A 22,122-nucleotide genomic window follows, 5' to 3' on the forward strand; every position below is an offset into this window, starting at 1 on the left:
CAACTTCATAAAACCTATCTATGAAAAACCCACAGAGAATGTCATTCTCAGTGGGGAAAAGCTGACAGCCTTCCCATTGAGGTCAGGAACACGACAAGGATGCCCACTCTCACCACTATTGTTCAGCTTAGTACTAGAAGTTCTAACAACAACAATCAAACAACAAAAAGAAATAAAACGTATTCAAATTGGCAAAGAAGTCAAACTCTTTCTCTTTGCCGATGACATGATGCTTTATATGGAAAACCCAAAAGACTCCACCCCAAACTACTAGGACTCATACAGCAATTCAGTAATATGGCTGGATACAAAATCAATGCACAAAAATCAGTTGCTTTCTTATACACTATCAATGAAAATATAGAAAGGGAAATTAGAGAATCAATTCCATTTACTATAGCACCAAGAACTGTAAGATACCTGCAATAAACCTAACCAAAGAGGTAAAGGATCTGTACTCGAGGAACTACAGAACACTCATGAAAGAAATTGAAGAAGATAAAAAGATGGAAAAGCATTCCATGCTCATGGATTTGAAGAATAAACATTGTTAAAATATCTGTACTGCCCAGAGCAATCTCTATTTACAATGCCATCCTGATCAGACTTCCATTGGCATTTTTCAAAGAGCTGGAACAATCTTAAAATTTATATGAAACCAGAAGAGACTCTGAATTGCTAAGGAAATGTTGAAAAAGAAAAACAAAGCTGGGGATATCACATTGCCTGATTTCAAGCTTTATTACAGAGCTGTGATCATCAGGACACAAAAACAGACACATAGACCAATGGAACAGAGAAGAGTCCAGATGTGGACCCACAAATCTATGGTCAAATAATCTTTGAAAAACAGGAAAAAATATCCAGTGGGAAAAAGTCTCTTCAATAAATGGTTCTGGGAAAATTGGACAGCTATATGTAGAAAAATGAAACTCAACCGTTCTCATGCACCATACACAAAGATAAACTCAAAATGGATAAAAGACCTCAATGCAGGCAGGGATCTATCAAAATCTTAGAGGAGAACATGGGCAGTAACCTCTTCAAGTTTCTTCAAGATATGTCTCCAGAGGCAAAGGAAACGAAAGCAACTTTACATTATTCTTAATGTAAAATAGATTCAGTCCAAGAAGAGATTAATAGTTAGAATAAGTTTTGGCTGAGTCTTTTTAATCAATTGAGAATTATATTTTATTTATTTTCTATATTAGAACAAAAATACATACATCTTCAAATTCCTTAATTATTATTTCTATTTTAAGAGACTATAACTGTTGTGCAGAGATGTACTTCAGTGTATAGCAGGCAATTTTCTATACTGAAACTTTCAAATTTACATAAACTTTAAGAACAATTTCAGGTATAAAATACAGCTTTTAGTGAAGGAAGAATTATTTAATATATCATGATCATGGGGTCCAAAAAAAACCTGGCAAGAATTTCCTTTTGTTACTCACTGGAGTCAAATCATTCTATATTTCTCTAGATGATCTCTGCTAACTATTTTTCTGATTATGTGCTTATTTTCTGATAATAATCTCTTTTAATATTGTCTTCAAAGGCCATTATGCTGTAATGTGATTATATTTTTGATATGGAATGTAGTTCACATGTTTATGTCAACATGCTTATCTATAATACTATATATATCTATAATACTATATAATACTATATAGTATATACTAATCTATATACTATATGACTAAAACCTCTGTTGTCACCACCATATCCCTATGCTGATATTTTCAAACATCAGCAATTCTGGTAGAATACATTTACTTAGAAGTAGGAACCCTAAGTTGAATGTCTTCAGTGTTGATCAAAATGGCAGAATTATAGTGGTCAATTGCAACTAGTCCCTGGTATGTCACAGAAATCTCAATAACATACCATCTTGGTTTAGTCATATGGTTTTTAATTTATACAACAAAACTAGCAAAGCCAATGTGACAGAACTTTTACACAGTACTTTTATTTCTTTCAAAAAATTTGAGCTTGTAGCCCTAATTTAAGCAATAGGGATCTAACTTTGAGCCATTGGACATTTTTGAAAACATGGGCATTCTATGAATTCACAAATGTATTTTTTTCATAGGTTGGGATAAACTTTGAAATTTTGGGTTTCTTTTACTCTGGATGGTTTTGGAGGCAAATATGGCTTTCACTGGAAAAATGAATAATTAGGCTGACACCTGAAGGATAAATACCTATTATTTTAGTGAAGGAAGGTGGAAAGGAATATTTTATAAAGAGATAGTAGCTCTTTCAAAGATTAGAAGGTCAAAAAGATATAGCAGTTTTTAAAAAATACATTCATTAAACTATATTGTAAAAATAAATAGGGAAAGGTAATTTGTGGCAAAGTGAGCCCGAAAGTTTATGTAGACACCAGGAAAAAGGAGATTTTGTCAGCAAGGATATGCAGAGTTATTTTGACTCACCTAAGACCTAGGATATGCTATGAATGAATTCTGTCACATACGAAAATGGAATATTGGAAGAAGAGAAAGAGACCCAAGAGAAGTCAAGTATTTGAAAAACTAATGACAAATTTCTCAAATGAGAGAAAACATTAATTATACATCCAAGAATCTCAAGGAACCCAACTAAGGTAATCACAAACAAAATATATATACTATTTATACATATATATTAGTATATATATTATCTATAAAATTATATATACAAAATATATATAGTATACAGTATATGGAATGTATATTATATATATAAAGTTATATATTAATATATATAAACAACTTGTTCATTGGCTCTAGCAGTTTTTTGGTGGAGTCTTTTGGGTCTTCTATGTATAGTACCATGTCATCTGCAAATGTGAAAATTTTACTTTTTCCTTACCAATTTGAATGTCTTTTATTTCTTTTTGTTATCTGATTGCTGTGGCTAAGGCTTCCAGTACTATATTGAATAAAAGTGGTAAGAAAAGTGGACATCCTTGTCTTGTTCCTAACCTTAGGGGAAATGCTCTCAGCTTTTTCACATTAAGGATGATGTTAGCTGTTGGTTTTTCATATATGGTCTTTATTATGTTGAGGTATGTTCCCTCTAAACCTACTTTGTTGAGGGTTTATATAATGAATGGATTTTGTGCTTTGCCAAATGCTTTTTCTTCATCTATTGAAATGATCATGTGGTTCTTATCATTTTTTTGATATGATGTATCATGTTGATTGATTTGTGAATATTGAAGCCTCCCTTTCAGTCCAGGTATAAATTCCACTTGATCATGGTGAATGATTCTTTAATGTATTGTTGGATTAAGCTTCCTAGTATTTTGTTGCGGACTTTTACATCTATGTTCATCAGAAATATTGGCCTGTAGTTCTCTTTTTCAGTGATGTCTTCGTCTGGTTTTAGTATCAGAGTAATGTTCACCTCACTGAATGAATTTTAAAGTTTACTTTGCTCTTCTATTACTATTATTATTTTTTGGAGTGGTTTGAGAAGAATAGCTATTAATTATTTAAATGATAGAATTTGCCTGTGAAGCCATATATGTTCCTGGACCTTTGCTGGGATTTTTGTTTACTGATCCAGGTTCTTTGCTGGTTATCAGTACATTTAAAATTTCTGTTTCTTCCTGTTCCAGTTTTGGTAGTTTAAATGTTTCTAGGGATTTATACATTTCTTCTAGGTTGTCCAATTTGTTGTCATTAGTTTTTCATAATTATTCTCTTTAATAGTTTGTATTTCCATGGTATTCCTTTTTAACTTAATTTTATTTTTCCAGTGTTCCAAGATTCATTTTTTATGACCACACACTCAGTACTCCATACAATATGTGCCCTCCAGTACCTACCACCAGCCTTGTTGTTATTTCTCCTGTCTCCTTTATGATTTTAATTATTTGAGTCCTTCCTCTATTTTTTTTTTCATAGTAAGTCTGACTAGGGATTTATCAATTTTATTGATTACTTATTTAATTAATTTCATTGTTTTTTTTTTTTTTTTTTTTTTTTTTTTTAAGGACCCAGCTCCTGGTTTCATTGATGTTTTTATTTATTTTTTTTTGTTTGCTTGTTTTGGTTCCTGTATTATTTATTTCTGCTCTAATTTTTATAAATTCCTTCCTTCTGCTGGTTTTAGATTTTGTGTGTTGTTCTTTTGCTAACTCCTATAGGTATAAGGTTAATTGGTTTTGTTTGTTTGTTTGTTTGTTTTGGCTATTTTCTTGCTTCTCAAGGTAGTCCTATATACTTCTCTTTAGGACTACTTTTGCTGCATCCCAAAGGTTTTGGGCCGTTGTGTTTTTAGTTTCATTTGCTTCCACAGATTTTTTAAATTTCTTTTTTTATTTCCAGGTTGACCCCATTCATTGTTTAATAGCATGTTGTTTAACCTCCATGTATTTGTCATCTTGCCACATTTTTTCTTGTGATTAACTTTTACTTTCATACTGTTGTGGTCAGAAAAGATGTATGGTAAGACTTTGATCTTCTTGAGTTTATTGAAGCTTATTTTGTAGGCTAGTTTGTGATCTCTTCTGGAGAATATTCCATGTGCACTTGAAAATAATATATATTCTGCTGTTTTAGGATGGAATGTTCTGAATATATCTTTTAAATCCATTAAAAGCCATTGTTTGCTTTTTGGTTTTGTTTTTAGATAACCTTTCTATTGATGTAAGTGGGGTTTTAAACTTCTCTACTACTATTGTACTATTATCAGTTAGTGCCTTGATGTTTGTTATTAGCTGTTTTATGTATTTGGGTACTCCTGTCTTGGGTGCATGAATATTTACAATTGTTATATACTCTTCTTGGACTGGCCCCTTTATTACTATATAGTATTCTTCTTTGTTTCTTTTAACAGTCTTTGTTTTAACATCTATTTTATCGAAATAAGTATTTATTTATTTTTAGCCATTCTGATATCCTCTCTCTTTTGATTGGAGCATTTGGTCCATTTACATTCAAACTAATTATTGATAGAAGTGCATGTAGTGCTATTTTATTACTTGTTGTTGTTTCTGGAGTTTTTCTCTGATCTTGTCTTTCTCTTTCATTGATTGCTGATTTTCTTTTTTTTTTTTTTTTAAAGATTTTATTTATTTATTTGACAGAGATCACAAGTAGGCAGAGAGGCAGGCAGAGAGAGAGAGGAGGAAGCAGGCTCCCCGCTGAGCAGAGAGTCCGACGCGGGACTCGATCCCAGGACCCTGAGATCATGACCTGAGCCGAAGGCAGCGGTTTAACCCACTGAGCCACCCAGGCGCCCCTGATTGCTGATTTTCTTAATGATATATTTGGATTTCTTTCTCTTTATTCTTTGCGCATTTATTAGTGGCTTTTGATATAGGGTTACCATTAGGATTGTGCATAACCTCTTCTGCATATAGCAGTTTGTATTTGTTCATGGTAGTTTAAGTTTAAATTCGTTCTTTACTCCTCTCCTTCCCCCTTTTTATGTATAAGTTGCCATAATTACATCCTATTATTTTGTGAATTCTTTGATTTTTTTTACAGAAATATTCATTTTTACTGCCTTTGTGTTTCCTACCTTCATACTCTCAATTTTGATCCCTCCTTTCAACTCACACAATCCCCTTTAATATTTCTCTTTTTTTGAATTATTTAATTTTGATCCATTTATTTAATTAAAAAAAGAAGGGGAAAGAGATCATTGCCAAAAAGATAGTAGTTAACCCCCACCCCACCCCCAAAGCTCTAGCCAGTCACATGAGCATCACCCACTTCCCACTAGGTGCCTGATATTCAGCTGGTGGCACACTCGGCCCCACTGGACTTCCCTGAAGGCACAGGGGCACCACATGCCAGTTTTTGCACTCAGCAGGTTAGTCAAACCAGACAAACTGGTGGGCTAAAGTCCAGAAGTTCTCTCCAGTACCAGGTTTTCTGCTCATCGGCTGAACACATACAAACTATCATAAGCTTGTAAAATTTAAGGGGGTGGGGAAGGGCATAAAAGCAGGAGGTTGGTGGGAGAAGAGAAACTACAGGTCACCTAAGCTTTCTCCTGGGCTAGTGGCTCTGGATACAGACTTCGAGAGACTGGGAGAGGTGGGCTCCAGGTTTCTTATGGAAGAAAATCATCCTTCGAGGAGGAGCTGAGACGTGCCATGCAAAAGTTTTCTTCCTGCAGAGGACACAGGAGACAGGGCAGCGGACTCTCCCATCTAGGAGACAGGAGAGTGGTGAGGAAGTTCTTCTAGTACCATGAAGTAAGACAAAAGGCAGAGGGAGAAGAGGGAGAATCCTGAGGTTCTGGCCCAATGTGAGACTGGTACACACACACAGTTAAAGACTAAAAAGCCATCAGGAACCCTCACAGCCGAATCTCACCTGCAAACACTGGCTCTAGAAAGTGCTGCAGAAGATTCTTGCTGTGAACCAAGTCAAGTTATTTGCCTGGCTATAGGTAGTGGGGAGGGTAATACGTTTTTATTTTCAAAGGGATGAGGTGGGAAGAGCGGCCATGATCTAGTAAAAAGAGACCTGCAAGAAGCAGAAAATATTTAGAGAACATTTTAATATATATTTTCATATATATATTTAAAGTTAAGAAAAATAAAAGTAATTCAAGCCATGCCCTGTGCAAAAAAAGGAAAAAAAAAAAAAAGAAAGAAAGAAAGAAAAAAAAAAAAAGACAAATTTAAAGTGAGACCTATGTCTGCTGCTCTAGTCTCAACTCAAGTATCACAATCAGCTTGTGACTTTTATTTTGGAAGAGAAGATGTAAAAGTTTCTTTCGATCACTCAGAAGGCAAGTGTAGCCACTTATAAAAACAGAATGTCAGGGACAGACTAGGAAAGTCAGAGGTGAAAGGGCAGAGCAGGAAAGGAATTTTCAAAAATAAAATTAGCAAGGTGACTGTTCCAGAAGGGGGCTGTGAAAAGGACATGGTGGACCGAAGTCTGTTAGTCAAGTAATGATTCAACTTTTAAATTATTCTCTTGTTCTTTTTTGTTGGGTGTTTTGTTTGTTCAAGTCTAAGATTTGGAAATGCCAACCCTTTGTTAACAAGAGCCAACAGGAAATATAGGATCCCTTCCCTCCCCCGGCCTGCCTCCGCCGAAGCCACCACCATCGCCTTGTTGGCTGGATGCGGGAAGAGTCCTCTGTGTGTGCGGACTCAGGATGACAGGGCAGCCTTCTTCTGTGGTTGCTGGGCTTGTGAACGCCGCAGTGTCTTTTGGCTTTCCACGTCTCTAAAATGTTTTTCAACTATTTTGCGTACATGGCTCAGTGCACTCCCCTCTTTGCCTTTACAGTTTTCCACTTGATGTGGGGGTGTAATAACAACTTCTTCCATGACTACGATGTTTTTTTCTTGCCATTTACAGTCTTTAATGGTCTTGTGTATGGTCTGCAAGGGCTGCTGGCCCTCTAGGGAAACACCAGCGCTGACTGCATAGGCCTGGCTCAGCTTCTCCTCCTTCTCTGTCCATGCTTTGCTGGCAAGCTTACTAACATTGAGTGAAGCTAGGGGAGGAGGGGTTTCTGTTCGGTCATTAATTATTTCCACTTCTGAAACATACTGTAAGTTTATGAGCAAGATGTCTGCATGGTTGGGCTTTCCACTGGAAGAGGGACATTTTAAAAAGCCAGAATCTTGGACTGGTAGTCGAAGGCTACCACCTCGCCCTGCAGCTGCTGCTCCTGGCACGTCCAGCACGACACCTGGCTCCCAACGCTGAAGTACTCGCCCGGAGGAGCCGCCATCTTGGGAGAGCAGCCCCAGCCGGCGGCCCCCTTTTATATTTCTTACAGGGCTGGTTTAATGGTCAAGAACTCCATTAGTTTTTGTTTGTCTGGGAAACTATTTGTCACTCCTACTCTGAATGGTACCCTCCTGGCTAAAGTATTCTGGGCTGCAAATTTTTTATATTTAGTACTTTGAATATATCATGTCACTTCTTTCTGGCTTGCAAAGTTTCTGCTAAAAAACACCCTCCTGCTATCCATGTTAGGTTTCCCTTGTATGTTACTGTGTTCTTCTGTCTTGTTGCTTTTAAAATTTTTTCTTTATCACTACATTTTGCCAATTTAACTACAATATGTCTTGGTGTGGATCTGCTTTGTTGATTTTGCTGGGGATTCTCGGTGCCTCCTGGATCTACATATCTGTTTTCTTCCCCAGATTAGGGATGTTTTCAGCATTATTTCTTCAAACAAATTTTCTGTCCCCTTTTCTCTCTCTCTTTCTTCTGGGACTCCTATAATACAAATGATCTGATGGAGTCAGAGTTCCCTAAGTCTGTTCTCATTTTGAATTCTTTTTTCTCTCTTTTGTTTAGCTTGATTACTTTCCATTACTCTGTTTTCTAGGTCATTAATTCATTCCTCTGCTTCTTCCAGCCTGTTTGCTACTCATTTAGATCTCTGGCCATGGCCTTGTCCTATTCTTTCATTTGGGTTAAATTTCTCTGTCCTTTCATTTTGTCTAAGTCTCCTTGCCTGTTTCTCTGTGTTAGAACAGTCAGCTCCATTTCCTTTCCTTGAGGGTAAAAGCATTATGATGAAGAGATTATATTGTGCCCTGCAGTGTAGTGTCCCCTGTTCTCTAGGGCCTAGCACTTCTGGGAGTTTTTTCCTGGCTGCTTTATCCTTTATACCTGTCATCTGCAGAAGTTCTTTTTGCTTATTGCAGGCAGTCTTTGGTCCCTGGCCTGAATGTTGTGTGTTTTAACTAGGTGTGCTGTGGTCTGCTTATGAAAAGAGATTTATTGCTTGCCACAGGATCCTAGGCTCTGCAAAACTCTTGAGCAGGGAGATATTTTGTGAGCAAGGGTTTGGGTTGGTCTTCTGTGGGCAGTTGCCTGCGTGCTGGGACTGAGGCGAGCAAGACAGGTAGGGCAGTTCTACTGGAGGGGGAAGTGGGCTGGGTCTTGACATGAGCAAGTTAGATAGCCTGTATGGGTGCAGCACAGGTTCCTGCAGGTGACCCTGTGCTTGTGCTGAGGGATGAGGGAGGGAAATGGCACCTGCCATTCCTTTGTTCCTGGAGTGGTCTCTCTGTGAATACTACTTCTCTCTGATGTACTCCAAAATGAACAAATAACCTCCCCATTGTGTGCCCCCGGCAGTCCTCAGATTGTTGTTTCTGAGCTGTATGCCTGTGGGTTGTTTGTCTGCCTTCTCTCTAAGTGCAGAACAATGCCCTCCAGGCTCTATTCCAGCTAAGCCTGCTGACCTCTTTCAGACTTTAAACCTTGGTGCTTACCAGAAGTCAGCTCCTCTCACATTCTAAGCCAGTTGTCTGGGGATTCATTTTCTCTCCCCTGTTACTCTGTCTCTCATCTTTCTGTGACTGCAGACCTGTTCCCTACCACAGTGGCCTTAATTTGTATCTCTCCCACACTACTGCCCTTTCTACTTTCTTTGATGTCGGCTCTTCTTTACCCTTAGTTGTCTAGTCTGTTCTGCCTGGGTCAGGTCAATTTCTGGGTATTTAGAATTATTTGATAGTTATCTAGTATTTGTGGGACAAGGTTAGCCTAGGGTCCTCCTCGCCCTCCACCATGTTATCACAAAAGAACTACATGCACTCTTAGTGGTAGAAGAATGCATAGAAAAGGATGATGTAACAGTTTTAAATACATATCCACATAATTGCAGAGTTCCAAAATACTTGAAGTAAACCTTACAGAACAGACAGGAGAAACAGAAAATTCAATAATCATAAATGAATATTTCAGTAATTTTCTTCAGTAATTAAAAGAACAAGAAGATAAAATATCTCTAACAATAGAGAAAATACAGAAATGTTGGAATCCAACTAGACCTAATTAACATCTATGGAATACTCTATCCAACATATCTAAAATATGTATTTATTCACATGTACATGGTTCATCAATTTGTATGTACCACATGGTGAGTCATAAAATAAGTTTTAGTAAATTTAAAGGATTGAAATTATTTGATCTCTTACCATAATGGATTCATACTGCAAATCAATAGCAGAAATTCAGCAAGTTCATAGATATATAGAAATTAACACATTTCTAAATAAACCATAAGGCAAAGGAAAAAATGATAGGAGAAAATAGAAAATAGCTCAAGTTAAATAGTAATGGATTACATACTAAAATCTCAGAGATGCTGCTAAAGCAGTGCTTAGAGGGAAATTTACAACATTCAATGTTTGTCCTATGAAATAATAGTGATGTAAAGTCAGTGCTCTAGGTTCTCCCACAAGAAGTTAGAAAAAGAAGAGCAGATTAGACCCTAATACAAGTCGACAGAAGGAAAAAAATAAAAATAATAGATCAGATGATGATGAAATAGAAGAGGATAAAGCAATATATAAAAAGCAACAACAAACAATAAAACCAAAGGTCTATTAAAAACATCAGTAAATTGGATAAAACTTTGGATAAATGATCGATTTTAATAAATACCATTCTGTAATAAAAGCTAGGATCTCAGTACATGATCTACAGACACTAAGATGATAAAAAGTAAGTATGGTAAACAACTTTATGCTAATTAACTTGACAATTTAGATGAAATGGACACATTTCATGAAAAACAAGTGCTTTGGGGCACCTGGGTGGCTCAGTGGGTTAAAGCCTCTGCCTTTGGTTCAGGACGTGACTCTGGGGTCCTGGGTTCGAGCCCCGCATCTGGCTCTCTGCCTGGCAGGAAGCCTGCTTCCTCCTTTCTCTCTGCCTGCCTTTCTGCCTACTTGAGATCTCTGTCAAATAAATAAGTAAAATCTTTAAAAAAAATTAAAAAAAGAAAAAAGAAAAACAAGTGCTTCAAGAAATGAGAAAACGTACATAATTTGTATCAATGAAATAAATTTAAATGAGTATAATGAGTTTAATTATTAATTAAAAATTCATTTAGTGAATTTAATTATTAATAAAAAACTCATCCCCAAAAGTAAAATATAGTTCCACTTGCTCATTGGTGATTTTTTAAAAAAAATTTTTAAGTAAGATGTTTTATATTTCAAGTAGTAATAGAGAAGGGAATGTTACCAACTTATTTTAATGGGAAAGCATTACCCTGATGCTAGAGTCAAAGACATAACATTAAATAAAAAACTGAGTCAAATATCCCTTGCAAAGATACAGAAATCTTAACAAAATAATAGCCAATTGAATGCATTCACATATACAAAGGAAAATAGCTGATCATTGGCATAAAGGAACATTTTTTTTTGTGAAGGAAGGGTTCTAAAAATGAATTTTGGTGTTTTTGCAACATTGTATAAATTTGTCAAATCCATCAAACTATTTTCTAAGAATATGTTGCTTTTGTATTATATATATATATACATTATATACATTATAAGTAAATCAAATTACAATAAAAATCTGTGAGAAGTACATAGCCAGTAACTTTACCCTCCCAAATTTAAAGAACTTATATTTATCCCAAAGATACAGATGTAGTGAAACAAAGGGCCACCTGTACCCCAGTGTTCATAACAACAATGGCCACAGTCGCCAAACTGTGGGAAGAACCAAGATGCCCTTCAACGGACAAATGGATAAAGAAGATATGGTCCATATATACAATGGAGTATTATGCCTTTATCAGCAAGGGTGAATACCCAACTTTTGTATCAACATGGACAGGACTGGAAGAGATTATGCTGAGTGAAATAAGTCAAGCAGAGAGAGTCAATTATCATATGGTTTCACTTACTTGTGGAGCATAAGGAATAATAGGGAGGACATTGGGAGAAGGAAAGGAGAAGTGAATTGGGGGAAGTCAGATGGGGAGATAAAGTACAAGAGACTGGACTCTGAGAAACAAACTGAGGGTTTGGGGGAGTGGTGGGTAGGGTGAGCCTGGTGGTGGGTATTATGGAGGGCACATATTGCATGGAGCACTGGGTGTGGTACATAAACAATGAATTTTGGATCACTGAAAACAAAACAAAATAAAATAAAAAAACAAGGAACTTAAATTTCATTAACAATTCTGGTATATACTTAGGACTTTTAAAATAAAGTCATAGTTTTTCCCAATCTTATATTTGGTATAACTTGTGTAACATGATAATATATAAGCCTTTGTCATGAATAAATCCTTCAATTAAAATACGTGATTTTAGGCTAGAGAAAAAAGGGTAAGATATGCTGCTTATAAGATGCAAACTTAAAGAAATATCAGAAGTATTAATTATTTAAAATAGAAATAGTAAAGAATCATGTCATCTGCGAAGAGAGAGGGTTTGACTTCTTCATTACCAATTTGGATACCTTTTATTTCTCTCTGTTGTCTGATTGCTGTTGCTAGGACTTCTAATACTATGTTGAACAAGAGTGGTGAAAGTGGGCATCCTTGTCTTGTTCCTGATCTCAATGGGAAGGCTGCAAGCTTTTTCCCATTGAGGATGATATTTGCTGTGGGTCTTTCATAGATAGATTTGATGAGGTTCAGGAATGTTCCCTCTATCCCTATACTTTGAAGCGTTTTAATCAGGAACGGGTGCTGGATTTTGTCAAATGCTTTTTCTGCATCAATTGAGAGGACCATGTGGTTCTTCTCTCATATTAATTTGTTATATCACATTGATTGATTTTCGAATGTTGAATCATCCTTGTAGCCCAGGGATGAATCCCACCTGATCATGGTGGATAATCTTTTTAATGTGCTGTTGGATCCTGTTGGCTAGGATCTTGTTGAGAATCTTAGCATCCATATTCATCAGTGATATTGGTCTGAAATTCTCCTTTTTGGTAGGGTCCTTGCCTGGTTTGGGGATCAGGGTAATGCTGGCTTCATAGAAAGAGTCTGGAAGTTTTCCTTCTGCTTCAATTTTTTGAAACAGCTTCAGGAGAATAGGTGTTATTTCTTCTTTGAAGGTTTGGTAGAATTCCCCAGGGAATCCGTCAAGTCCTGGGCTCTTGTTTTTTGGGAGGTTTTTGATCACTGCTTCAATCTCATTATTAGATATCGGTCTATTCAGGTTGTTGATTTCTTCCTGATTCAATTTTGGGGTTTATATTTTTCCAGGAATGCATCCATTTCATCTAGGTAGCTAAGCTTATCAGACAACAGAGAGAAATAAAAGGTATCCAAATTGGTAATGAAGAAGTCAAACTCTCTCTCTTCACAGATGACATGATTCTTTATATGGAAAACCAAAAGACTCCACCCCCAAACTACTAGAACTCATACAGCAATTCAGCAACGTGGCAGGATACAAAGTCAATGTGCAAAAATCAGTGGCTTTCTTATACACTAACAATGAAAATACAGAAAGGGAAATTAGAGAATCGATTCCATTTACTATAGCACCAAGAAACATAAGATACCTGGGAATAAACCAAACCAAAGAGGTAAAGGATCTGTACTTGAGGAACTACAGAACACTCATGAAAGAAATTGAAGAAGACACAAATAGATGGAAGACCATTCCATGCTCTTGGATTGGAAGAATAAACATTGTTAAAATGTCTATACTGCCTAGAGCAATCTATACTTTTAAGGCCATTCCGATCAAAATTCCACCGGCATTCTTCAAAGAGCTGGAGCAAATAATCCTAAAATTTGTATGGAATCAGAAGAGACCCCGAATAGCTAAGGAAATGTTGAAAAACAATGCTGGCGGCATCACCTTACCTGATTTCAAGCTTTATTACAAAGCTGTGATCACCAAGACAGCATAGTACTGGCATAAAAACAGACACACAGACCAGTGGAACAGAGTAGAGAGCCCAGATATGGACCCTCAACTCTATGGTCAATTAATTTTTGACAAAACAGGAAAAAATATACAGTGGAAAAAAGACAGTCTCTTCAATAAATGGTGCTGGGAAAACTGGACAGCTATATGTAGAAGAATGAAACTCTTCTTTTACACTGTACACAAAGATAAATTCAAAATGGATAAAAGACCTCAACGTTAGACAGGAATCCATCAGAATCCTAGAGGGGAACATAGGCAGTAATCTCTTTGATATCAGCCACAGCAACTTCTTTCAAGATATGTCTCCAAAGGCAAAGGAAACAAAAGCGAAAATAAACTTCTGGGACTTCATCAAAATCAAAAACTTCTGCACAGCAAAGGAAACAGTCAAAAAAACAAAGAGGCAACCCACGGAATGGGAGAAGATACTTGCAAATGACAGTACAGACAAAAGGTTGATATCCAGGATCTATAATGAACTCCTCAAACTCAACACACACGAAACAGGCAAACACATCAAAAAATGGGCAGAAGATATGAACAGACACTTCTCCAATCAAGACCTACAAATGGCTATCAGACACATGAAAAAATGTTCATCATCATTAGCCCTCAGGGAGATTCAAATTAAAACCACATGAGATATCACCTTACACCAGTCAGAATGGCCAAAATTAACAAAACAGGAAACAACATGTGTTGGAGAGGAATGCAAGTTGGTGCAGCCTCTTTGGAGAACAGTGTGGAGATTCCTCAAGAAATTAAAAACAGAGCTTCCCTATGACCCTGCAATTGCACTCCTGGGTATTTACCCCAAAGATATAGATGTCGTGAAAAGAAGGGCCATCTGTACCCCAATGTTTATAGCAGCAATGGCCACGGTCGCCAAACTGTGGAAAGAACCAAGATGCCCTTCAATGGACGAATGGATAAGGAAGATGTGGTCCATATACACTATGGAGTATTATGCCTCCATCAGAAAGGATGAATACCCAACTTTTGTATCAACATGGACAGGACTGGAAGAGATTATGCTGAGTGAAATAAGTCAAGCAGAGAGAGTCAATTATCATATGGTTTCACTTATTTGTGGAGCATAACAAATAGCATGGAGGACAAGGGGCGTCAGAGAGGAGTAGGGAATTTGGGTAAATTGGAAGGGGAGGTGAACCATGAGAGACTATGGACTCTGAAAAACAGTCTGAGGGGTTTGAAGTGGCGGGGGAGTGGGAGGTTGGGGTACCAGGTGGTGGGTATTATAGAGGGCACGGCTTGCATGGAGCACTGGGTGTGGTGAAAAAATAATGAATACTGTTTTTCTGAAAATAAATAAATTGGAAAATAAATAAATAAATAAATGCATGAAGTTTAATAGCCCCCAAAATCAAGAAAATAAGAAAGATTGAAACTATGCAATAGCATTTTTTGCATAGTAAGTTGTAACGTTTATAAAGAATTATAGTGCTCATTACTGTAGAGAATTTGATAAAATGTGTGTTTTTATACTTTACTATTTTTGTTAAGAATTTATATAAAATATTATGACATTTCAGAAGAAAATAAAGCAATATAAATTAAACATTTTAAAATATGTACATTTTAATTTGGCAATTTAACTTTGGAAAATTATCCTAAGGGAATATTCAGAGATGATATCAGAATTTTATGTACTATAAAATTCACTGTACTGATGTCATGAAGAAAAGAAATGGCTTAAACATTCTTCCCTGTGAAAACTATGAATCTGATAATGTTGATTACAAAAAGTTGAATATTATTTAGACATAATAAAACATATGTTTGAAGAAAATGACATAGGAAAATAGTCACAATATAAAGTTAAAAGTAGACCAAGTAAATTTTACCACATAATTTTCTGCATTTGTACATAGGTACATAAGAAAAAGGAAAAGAAATAAAATAAATACCAAATATTTTTATAGTGGTTTTTCTCTTGGCTGGGACATTCTAAGTGATTTTTAAAATCGCTTTTGTTCACACAGTTTTGCATTTTCTAAATATTCTTCCTTACTTCTTATACTCCAGAAAAATATATTGAAAAAGAAAAAAATAAACCAACTACTCCCACTTAACTTAAAGGAAAAAAATAAAAGAGAGTAGAAAAGGAGATAAAAGGAAAATAAGTTATAAGTAATTACTTATATCAGTCAACTGTAATTTTATAAACAGACATTTTTATAAACAAACATTCAAAACATTCTGTTATATAAAACATTCTGTTTTATAAACAGACATTAAAACACCCTAATATCAGTTACTTTGCTTTTGTAGGGTATGAGAAAGCCTTTGGTAGATGGTCCCATTTTCCTGTTCTCTTGGTGAAGTACTCTGGTCAATGCATCAGTGAATGGTCTTTTTAACCTGGAGCTCTCCATTACTGTATCAGCAATAACTGAGTTCATATTGTTCTCTCTCCTCTAAGCCTTACCCTGGCATCCAACTCCCAAAGAAAAGTCTCTCCCAATGAGAGTGAGAGTCATAGAAAGAAACAGGAAACCACAGAGATGGAAGTCCTCAAAAGACCGAATATCTTCACTCAAAATATCTAAATTAGTGAAAAAATGACTACTCAATTTTTGCCAGAATTTTATATAGCAAATTGGTGATTATAAAATCTTTGTAATACAGACTACAAAATAAAAAGCCTCTAGATTGGGTCTCCAGAATAAATTCCAGAACACCACAGAAGTGAACATCCAGGAAGCTAACACCACTGACACAATCAAAAGGGAAAAGAGGTCACTGGAATTAAAGTATCAGAAATAAAATAGTAAATAAATTATAAAATCAATCTCTGTAGGAGACATTTCTAAGTATTCCTTTAAAAAGCTCTAGTCTCAGAGGAGAACCCAGGTAGTAACCTCTTTGACATCAGTCATATCTTTCTAGACATGTCTCCTAAGGCAAGTGAAACAAAAACAAAAAAGAACTATTGGGACTTCATCAAGATAAAAAGCTCTGCACAGAGAGGAAACAACAAAACTGAAGGGCAACCTATGGAATGGGAGAAGATACTTGTAAATGACATATCTGATAAAGGGCTAATATCCAAAATATATAAAGAACGTAACAAACTCAACATCCAAAAAACAAATAATCCAATTAAAAAAATGGGCAGAAGTCATGAATAAACATTTTCCAAAGAAGACATCCAGATGGCCAACAGACACATGAAAAGATACTCAACATCACTTATTATCAGGGAAATATTAATTTAAAAAATGAGATATCACTTCCTGCCTCTCAGAATGGCCAAAATCAACAACACAAGAAACAACAGGTGTTGATGAGGGTGTGGAGAAATGGGGATCCTCTCACACTGTTGGTAGAAATGCAAACCATGGCAGCCACTCTAGCAAACAGTATGGAGGTTCCTCAAAAAGTTAAAAATGAAACTACCTTACCATTCAGAAATCACACTACTATGTATTTATCTAAAGAATAAAAAAAAATACAAAAATACTAATTCAAAGGGTACATGCATTCCTGTGTTTATAGCAGCATTATCTACAAAAGCCAAATTATGGAAACAGCCCAAGTGTCCACTGACTGGTGAATGAATAAAGAAGGTATATATGTAGATATAGATAGATATAGATATAGATATAGATATAGATATATGAATGCATACATACATGAATGAGTGAATGACATGTATGGAGCTAGTGAGTATTATGGTAAGCAAAATAAGTCAGTCAGAGAAAGACAAATACTGTATGACTTCATTCGTGTGTGAATTTAAGAAACAAAACAAAGAAGCAAAGGTTAAAAAAAAAAAGAGAGAGAGAGGCAAACCAAGAAACAGACTCTTAATTAAAGAGAACGAATTAATGGTTATCAGAAGGGAGGTTGGGGAATGGGTGAAATAAGGGATGGGGATTAAGGAGGGCACTTTTGTGATGAGCACTGGTATGGTACGTAAGTGTTGAATCACTATATAATATACCTGAAACTAACAGTATACTATATGTTAACTAACTGGAATTAAAAAATAAAAAAGCTCTAGTCTCCTGAGATTCTTCACATAGATTTATAAGAATCAGATTTATAGCTATTTCTCTAGAAGATGGATTAGATCTAAACAGATAATAGAACATTTAATTCTCTGAGAGATACAAATAATTAATAACTCAGACTAGGTCTCTAGATTATGGCCCAGAATAAAGTACTTGCTCTTTAGGTATTTATATTTCAAAGAGAATGAAGCCTTAGAACTCTCTAGATTAAAAACAACAACAACAACAACAAAAAACAAAACAAACAAAAAACAGAGGGATTATAATAACATACAAAAGGGCTGGAGTTAGGGCTCAGGCCCCCCTTGCATTTCCTATAAAGAGAGCAGGACAGATGCCTCTTTCCTTCCACAAGCTGGGAAAAAAACATGTTTCTTTGCCCTTCACCTATGGAATGTCTGGATATTTGTGTGGGAAAATCTCTACTGGCTTTCATCACTTTACCCTAGAGATAAGCACCAGGGCAAAAAAGGTACCAGTGCACTTATTCACCATGAAGTAATAAATAAGAGATCTGTCTCTTGGATGTATTCAGAATAAGATTACTAAAGATGAATATGACAAACCCCATCATCACCAAAGCAATAAGCAATTCAGAGATCCAGAAGCTAAAACACCACAAAACTGGAAACTAGACACTGAAACCCTTTTGAAGCAAAATCCTACATCATCATAACCTTGACTGCCAGAAGGAAAAAAATCACCTATAACAGAAAATTGGATTCTGACTCAAGTTCATTACCCGAATGTCATAGGAAGAAATCTAAATTGTAAAATCTAATTGACATCCAGAATTCCAGGTATCAGGCAGCCTAAAAACATAGTTTTTGTTCTTTTACTTTCATACCACGGAACACATGAATGAATACTAAGTATCCATGTAGAGACAGACACTTGGTAAACTGTATTATTAAGAAGTCATGAAAAATGAAGTAGGTTCCTGTGTTCATCAGGATCTGAAAATACCGTCAAAATAAGCTAAAGATATTTGGGCAGCTACAATATAGTAAGGACTTGTTTGCTACTTCAAGTTGAAAATTTTCAGTGACTCCATTGGAAGCGGAGAAAAAATGCTCTTCTGTTCTGGAAGTTATAAATTATGTATGTTTTAATGTATTTATAAACCTGAGAAAAATGATATTCAGAGGATAATCATTGCCCATGTGAATCTTGTATTACATAGAAACATAACCATCCTTCAGTTACGGGCACACACAGAATGTTCTGAAGAGAAATAAAGATCTTTAAACATGTTTTCTCTGCCATATTCTTATCTTTATGTATTTGTTAATTAGTATACTATCAATTTTCCTGCAACAAAAAGGAAAAGGGAAAATGGCTCACCTAGATTTCCTGTAAGAAAATATGTAAGAGATGCTATAATAAGGAAAGAAAAACATGAAATAGGAAAATAACTTAGGGATATGGGGGGAAAAAGACCAGAAAATTCATCAATGGCAATAAAGAACAGACATTTAATTAATAAAATCTATGGCCCATTTAAGATTTAGGGGAAAAAAAAAGATACTCCCATAACATTCTGAAAAATGGACTATTAAGGTTTTAAGATTTGAATCTGTGAAGAAATTTTGAAGAGGATTTAATGTTCTCATTGAGAAATGATGGTGTGACTCTGAAGAAAGCAGAGCTGTGACCACAGACATAGCCAGTTTGTAAAGAGAACTCATTTGAGCTAGAGCTCCAGAATCACACTCTAAGACAATTTCCCCTCTTCTTCCCTCCCATTCTACCTACTGAGCACCAAAGTATCAAATGTTCTACAATTCATTTTTTTTTCTAGCCCAAATAATAATATCTCAACTGTTAATGGCTTGTGGGAGCAAGGATTATGCCAGGCCTCGAAACTCTTTAAGCAGCGTGTGGTAGAGAGGTTGGAGGTTCAATCTCAGGGGTCCAAGAGTAAAATAAACCTTTGACATCATCTTTTACTCCTACGTCTAAGGAAAAGAGAGAGATGGTAACCAATCAATGAATTAAAACAAATAGCATAAATCTTAATAGGTTTTATTTTCAAATTTAAATCACTGGGTCAATTATTTTAAGCCATTTTTTTCAAATGCAAGAAAATATAATTTAAATAGAGGAGATTCTTTTGTTCTGCTGTGAGGGATAAACAACAGCTTGCAAGTTCAGCACATCTTGAAATCAGTAAAAATGCCAGATTTCAGTAAAACATGTTAATGATTTTCAAATGAAGTATCTTGAGCACTTGGCTTCTTTTAGTCCTCCAGTAAAATGGTAAGAAAAAAATATTTATTAAAAACTAGTCTCTTGGTCAAAACAGGATAAAGCAAATTTACATGGTTGTTAACATTTTCTGCCTTCTTAGGGAACATAATTTCTGATGTAGTAAAATTAATCCCCTTACTATTTATCACTTTTTCAAGGATCCCAAGTAAGTATTTTTCAGACAGCATAGTCATATTTAAGGAAAAACCAAACTCACATTCATTAGCAATTAGAAGTCATCATAATCATAGCTATGTCCAGATTAAATATGCACATTTGGATGCCAACCATGATGATTAAGTTAATATGTCACCTTTGCCAATGTTACCATGGCAATATCACAATTAAAATTATCCAAGTTAAAACTAATAACTTCAATATGAAATTAACAGTGTGCAAATGTTAAAGAATGCACTGATTCAGAAAACTTAAAAATGTACAGATATCTTACCCCTCTTTTCTCCTCATTCCTCCAGGAAAAAGAGACAAAGAGCAAAATTTAAAGATAAGGGAAATTACTGATCACTGCTAAGCATTCTTTTAGTTAACACTTTTATGATCTATTAAAAACAAACTTTAGGGCGCCTGGGTGGCTCAGTGGGTTAAGCCGCTGCCTTTGGCTCAGGTTATGATCTCAGGGTCTTGGCATTGGGCTCTCTGCTCAGCAGGGAGCCGGCTTCCTCCTGTCTCTCTCTCTGCCTGCCTCTCTGCCTACTTGTGATCTCTCTCTGTCAAATAAATAAATAAAATCTTTAAAAAAAAAAAAAAAAACTTTAGAGCAACTCTCTGTCGCTCTTTCTATTATGTCCCCTCTGTATTCCCTGGGATTTCTTTTTTAGTTCTCAGCCTAAGTCTGCCTTGGTTAAGTGGCCCTTTGTATTATTTTACACATTCCTCCCCTCTCCCTCTCCCATTTATAAATATAAGTTCTAGTACTGGCCTCTAGCATGGGAAGTACTGAAGAAGTACTAGCATCAGAAGTGGGATGACAGTAATAAGAGCAGTTTCCTTATTTAAGTATACCATCATATCTATTGTCTTAGTTGGATTCCTCATCATAGATCTTAAGACAAGGATGTAAGTCCAAGTATTTTACCTGAGAAGAAAGCTCAAGAAATATAAATGAGGAATTAGGGAAAGTGAAATAAACCATAAAATGTTATGTCAAAGATCAATTTTCCAATAAGGGCAATTGGGGCTCAATTTCACTGTGAACCCTCTGAGAATAGTGTCTGAATATTCCTCAGAATCAGTCTTACCAGGTATGGAAGGTTAAGTAATTTACATTTTAATTCCATCCCCCTTTGGTGAGGCTGGCCTCAGCCTTATGATCTTTTTCTCACCCTTCGTTGTATCTGTATATAGCCAGAAAGCCCCCTCTCTGCTAGAGAAAATCTTTTGGCAGAGAAGAAAGCCACATATAGGCCCTTGTGATAAGAAGCCATCAGATGGCTGTGAGCTGTCAATAACTTCAGATAAACCTAAGTGAGCTAAGGAGATAAGGAGCAGACATTAGTGGGGTCAGCTCTTGATTTGATCCAAGGCTCCAAGCCAGATTCTGGAATGGAAACAGTTAACAAGACAAAAATTGATTCCTCATGAAGTTCATACGATTTGTCATAGCAGACAAGTCTAAACAATTCTGAACGTCAACAATCTGATTACATTTAGTACCTTTAAGTAGCACCTGACACTGTGTAATCCCTGCAATTTTTCATCTTAAAGGAATCATGCTGCTCCTCTTTCTCTTTCCCACCAAGCTACACAGGCATTCCATACTGTCATTCCACAACCTACCCAGCCACTTAGGCTTTATGATCCTACAAATCACCTGAACTCTATTTGGTAACAGAGATGGTCTTTGTGCTTTATGTTCTAGAACTGTTCATTACCTCCAATTTCTCAGTCTTCAGACCAAGGTAGAACAGCAATGAACAAACATAAAGCTTTCCCTTTAGTCTATTTCACTGCCTAAATTTTTGTTATACATTTTCTAGCTGTTGGGGAGTTAATGTAGATTCTTTCTGATCACATAATCTCTTATGCTCTGACTTCTTAAAGACAGGATTTTCATAAAATGAAAGTCCATTTAAACACACATAAATCTGGGGCGCCTTGGTGTCTCAGTCAGTTAAGCGGCTGCCTCCAGCTCAAGTACTGATCCCAGGGTCCTGGGATAGAGTCCTGCATTGGCTCCTT

General features: G+C 35.9%; 1 pseudogene; it reads right to left on the bottom strand.

The window, feature by feature from the left end:
* Nucleotides 1–7,114: 7,114 nt before the first annotated feature.
* On the bottom strand, nucleotides 7,115–7,713 carry LOC122907868 (annotated as a pseudogene).
* Between the last annotated feature and the right edge of the window lie 14,409 nt (nucleotides 7,714–22,122).

The sequence above is a fragment of the Neovison vison genome, chromosome 5, assembly GCF_020171115.1.
Source record: "Neovison vison isolate M4711 chromosome 5, ASM_NN_V1, whole genome shotgun sequence".
NCBI classification, from domain to species: Eukaryota; Metazoa; Chordata; class Mammalia; order Carnivora; family Mustelidae; genus Neogale; species Neogale vison.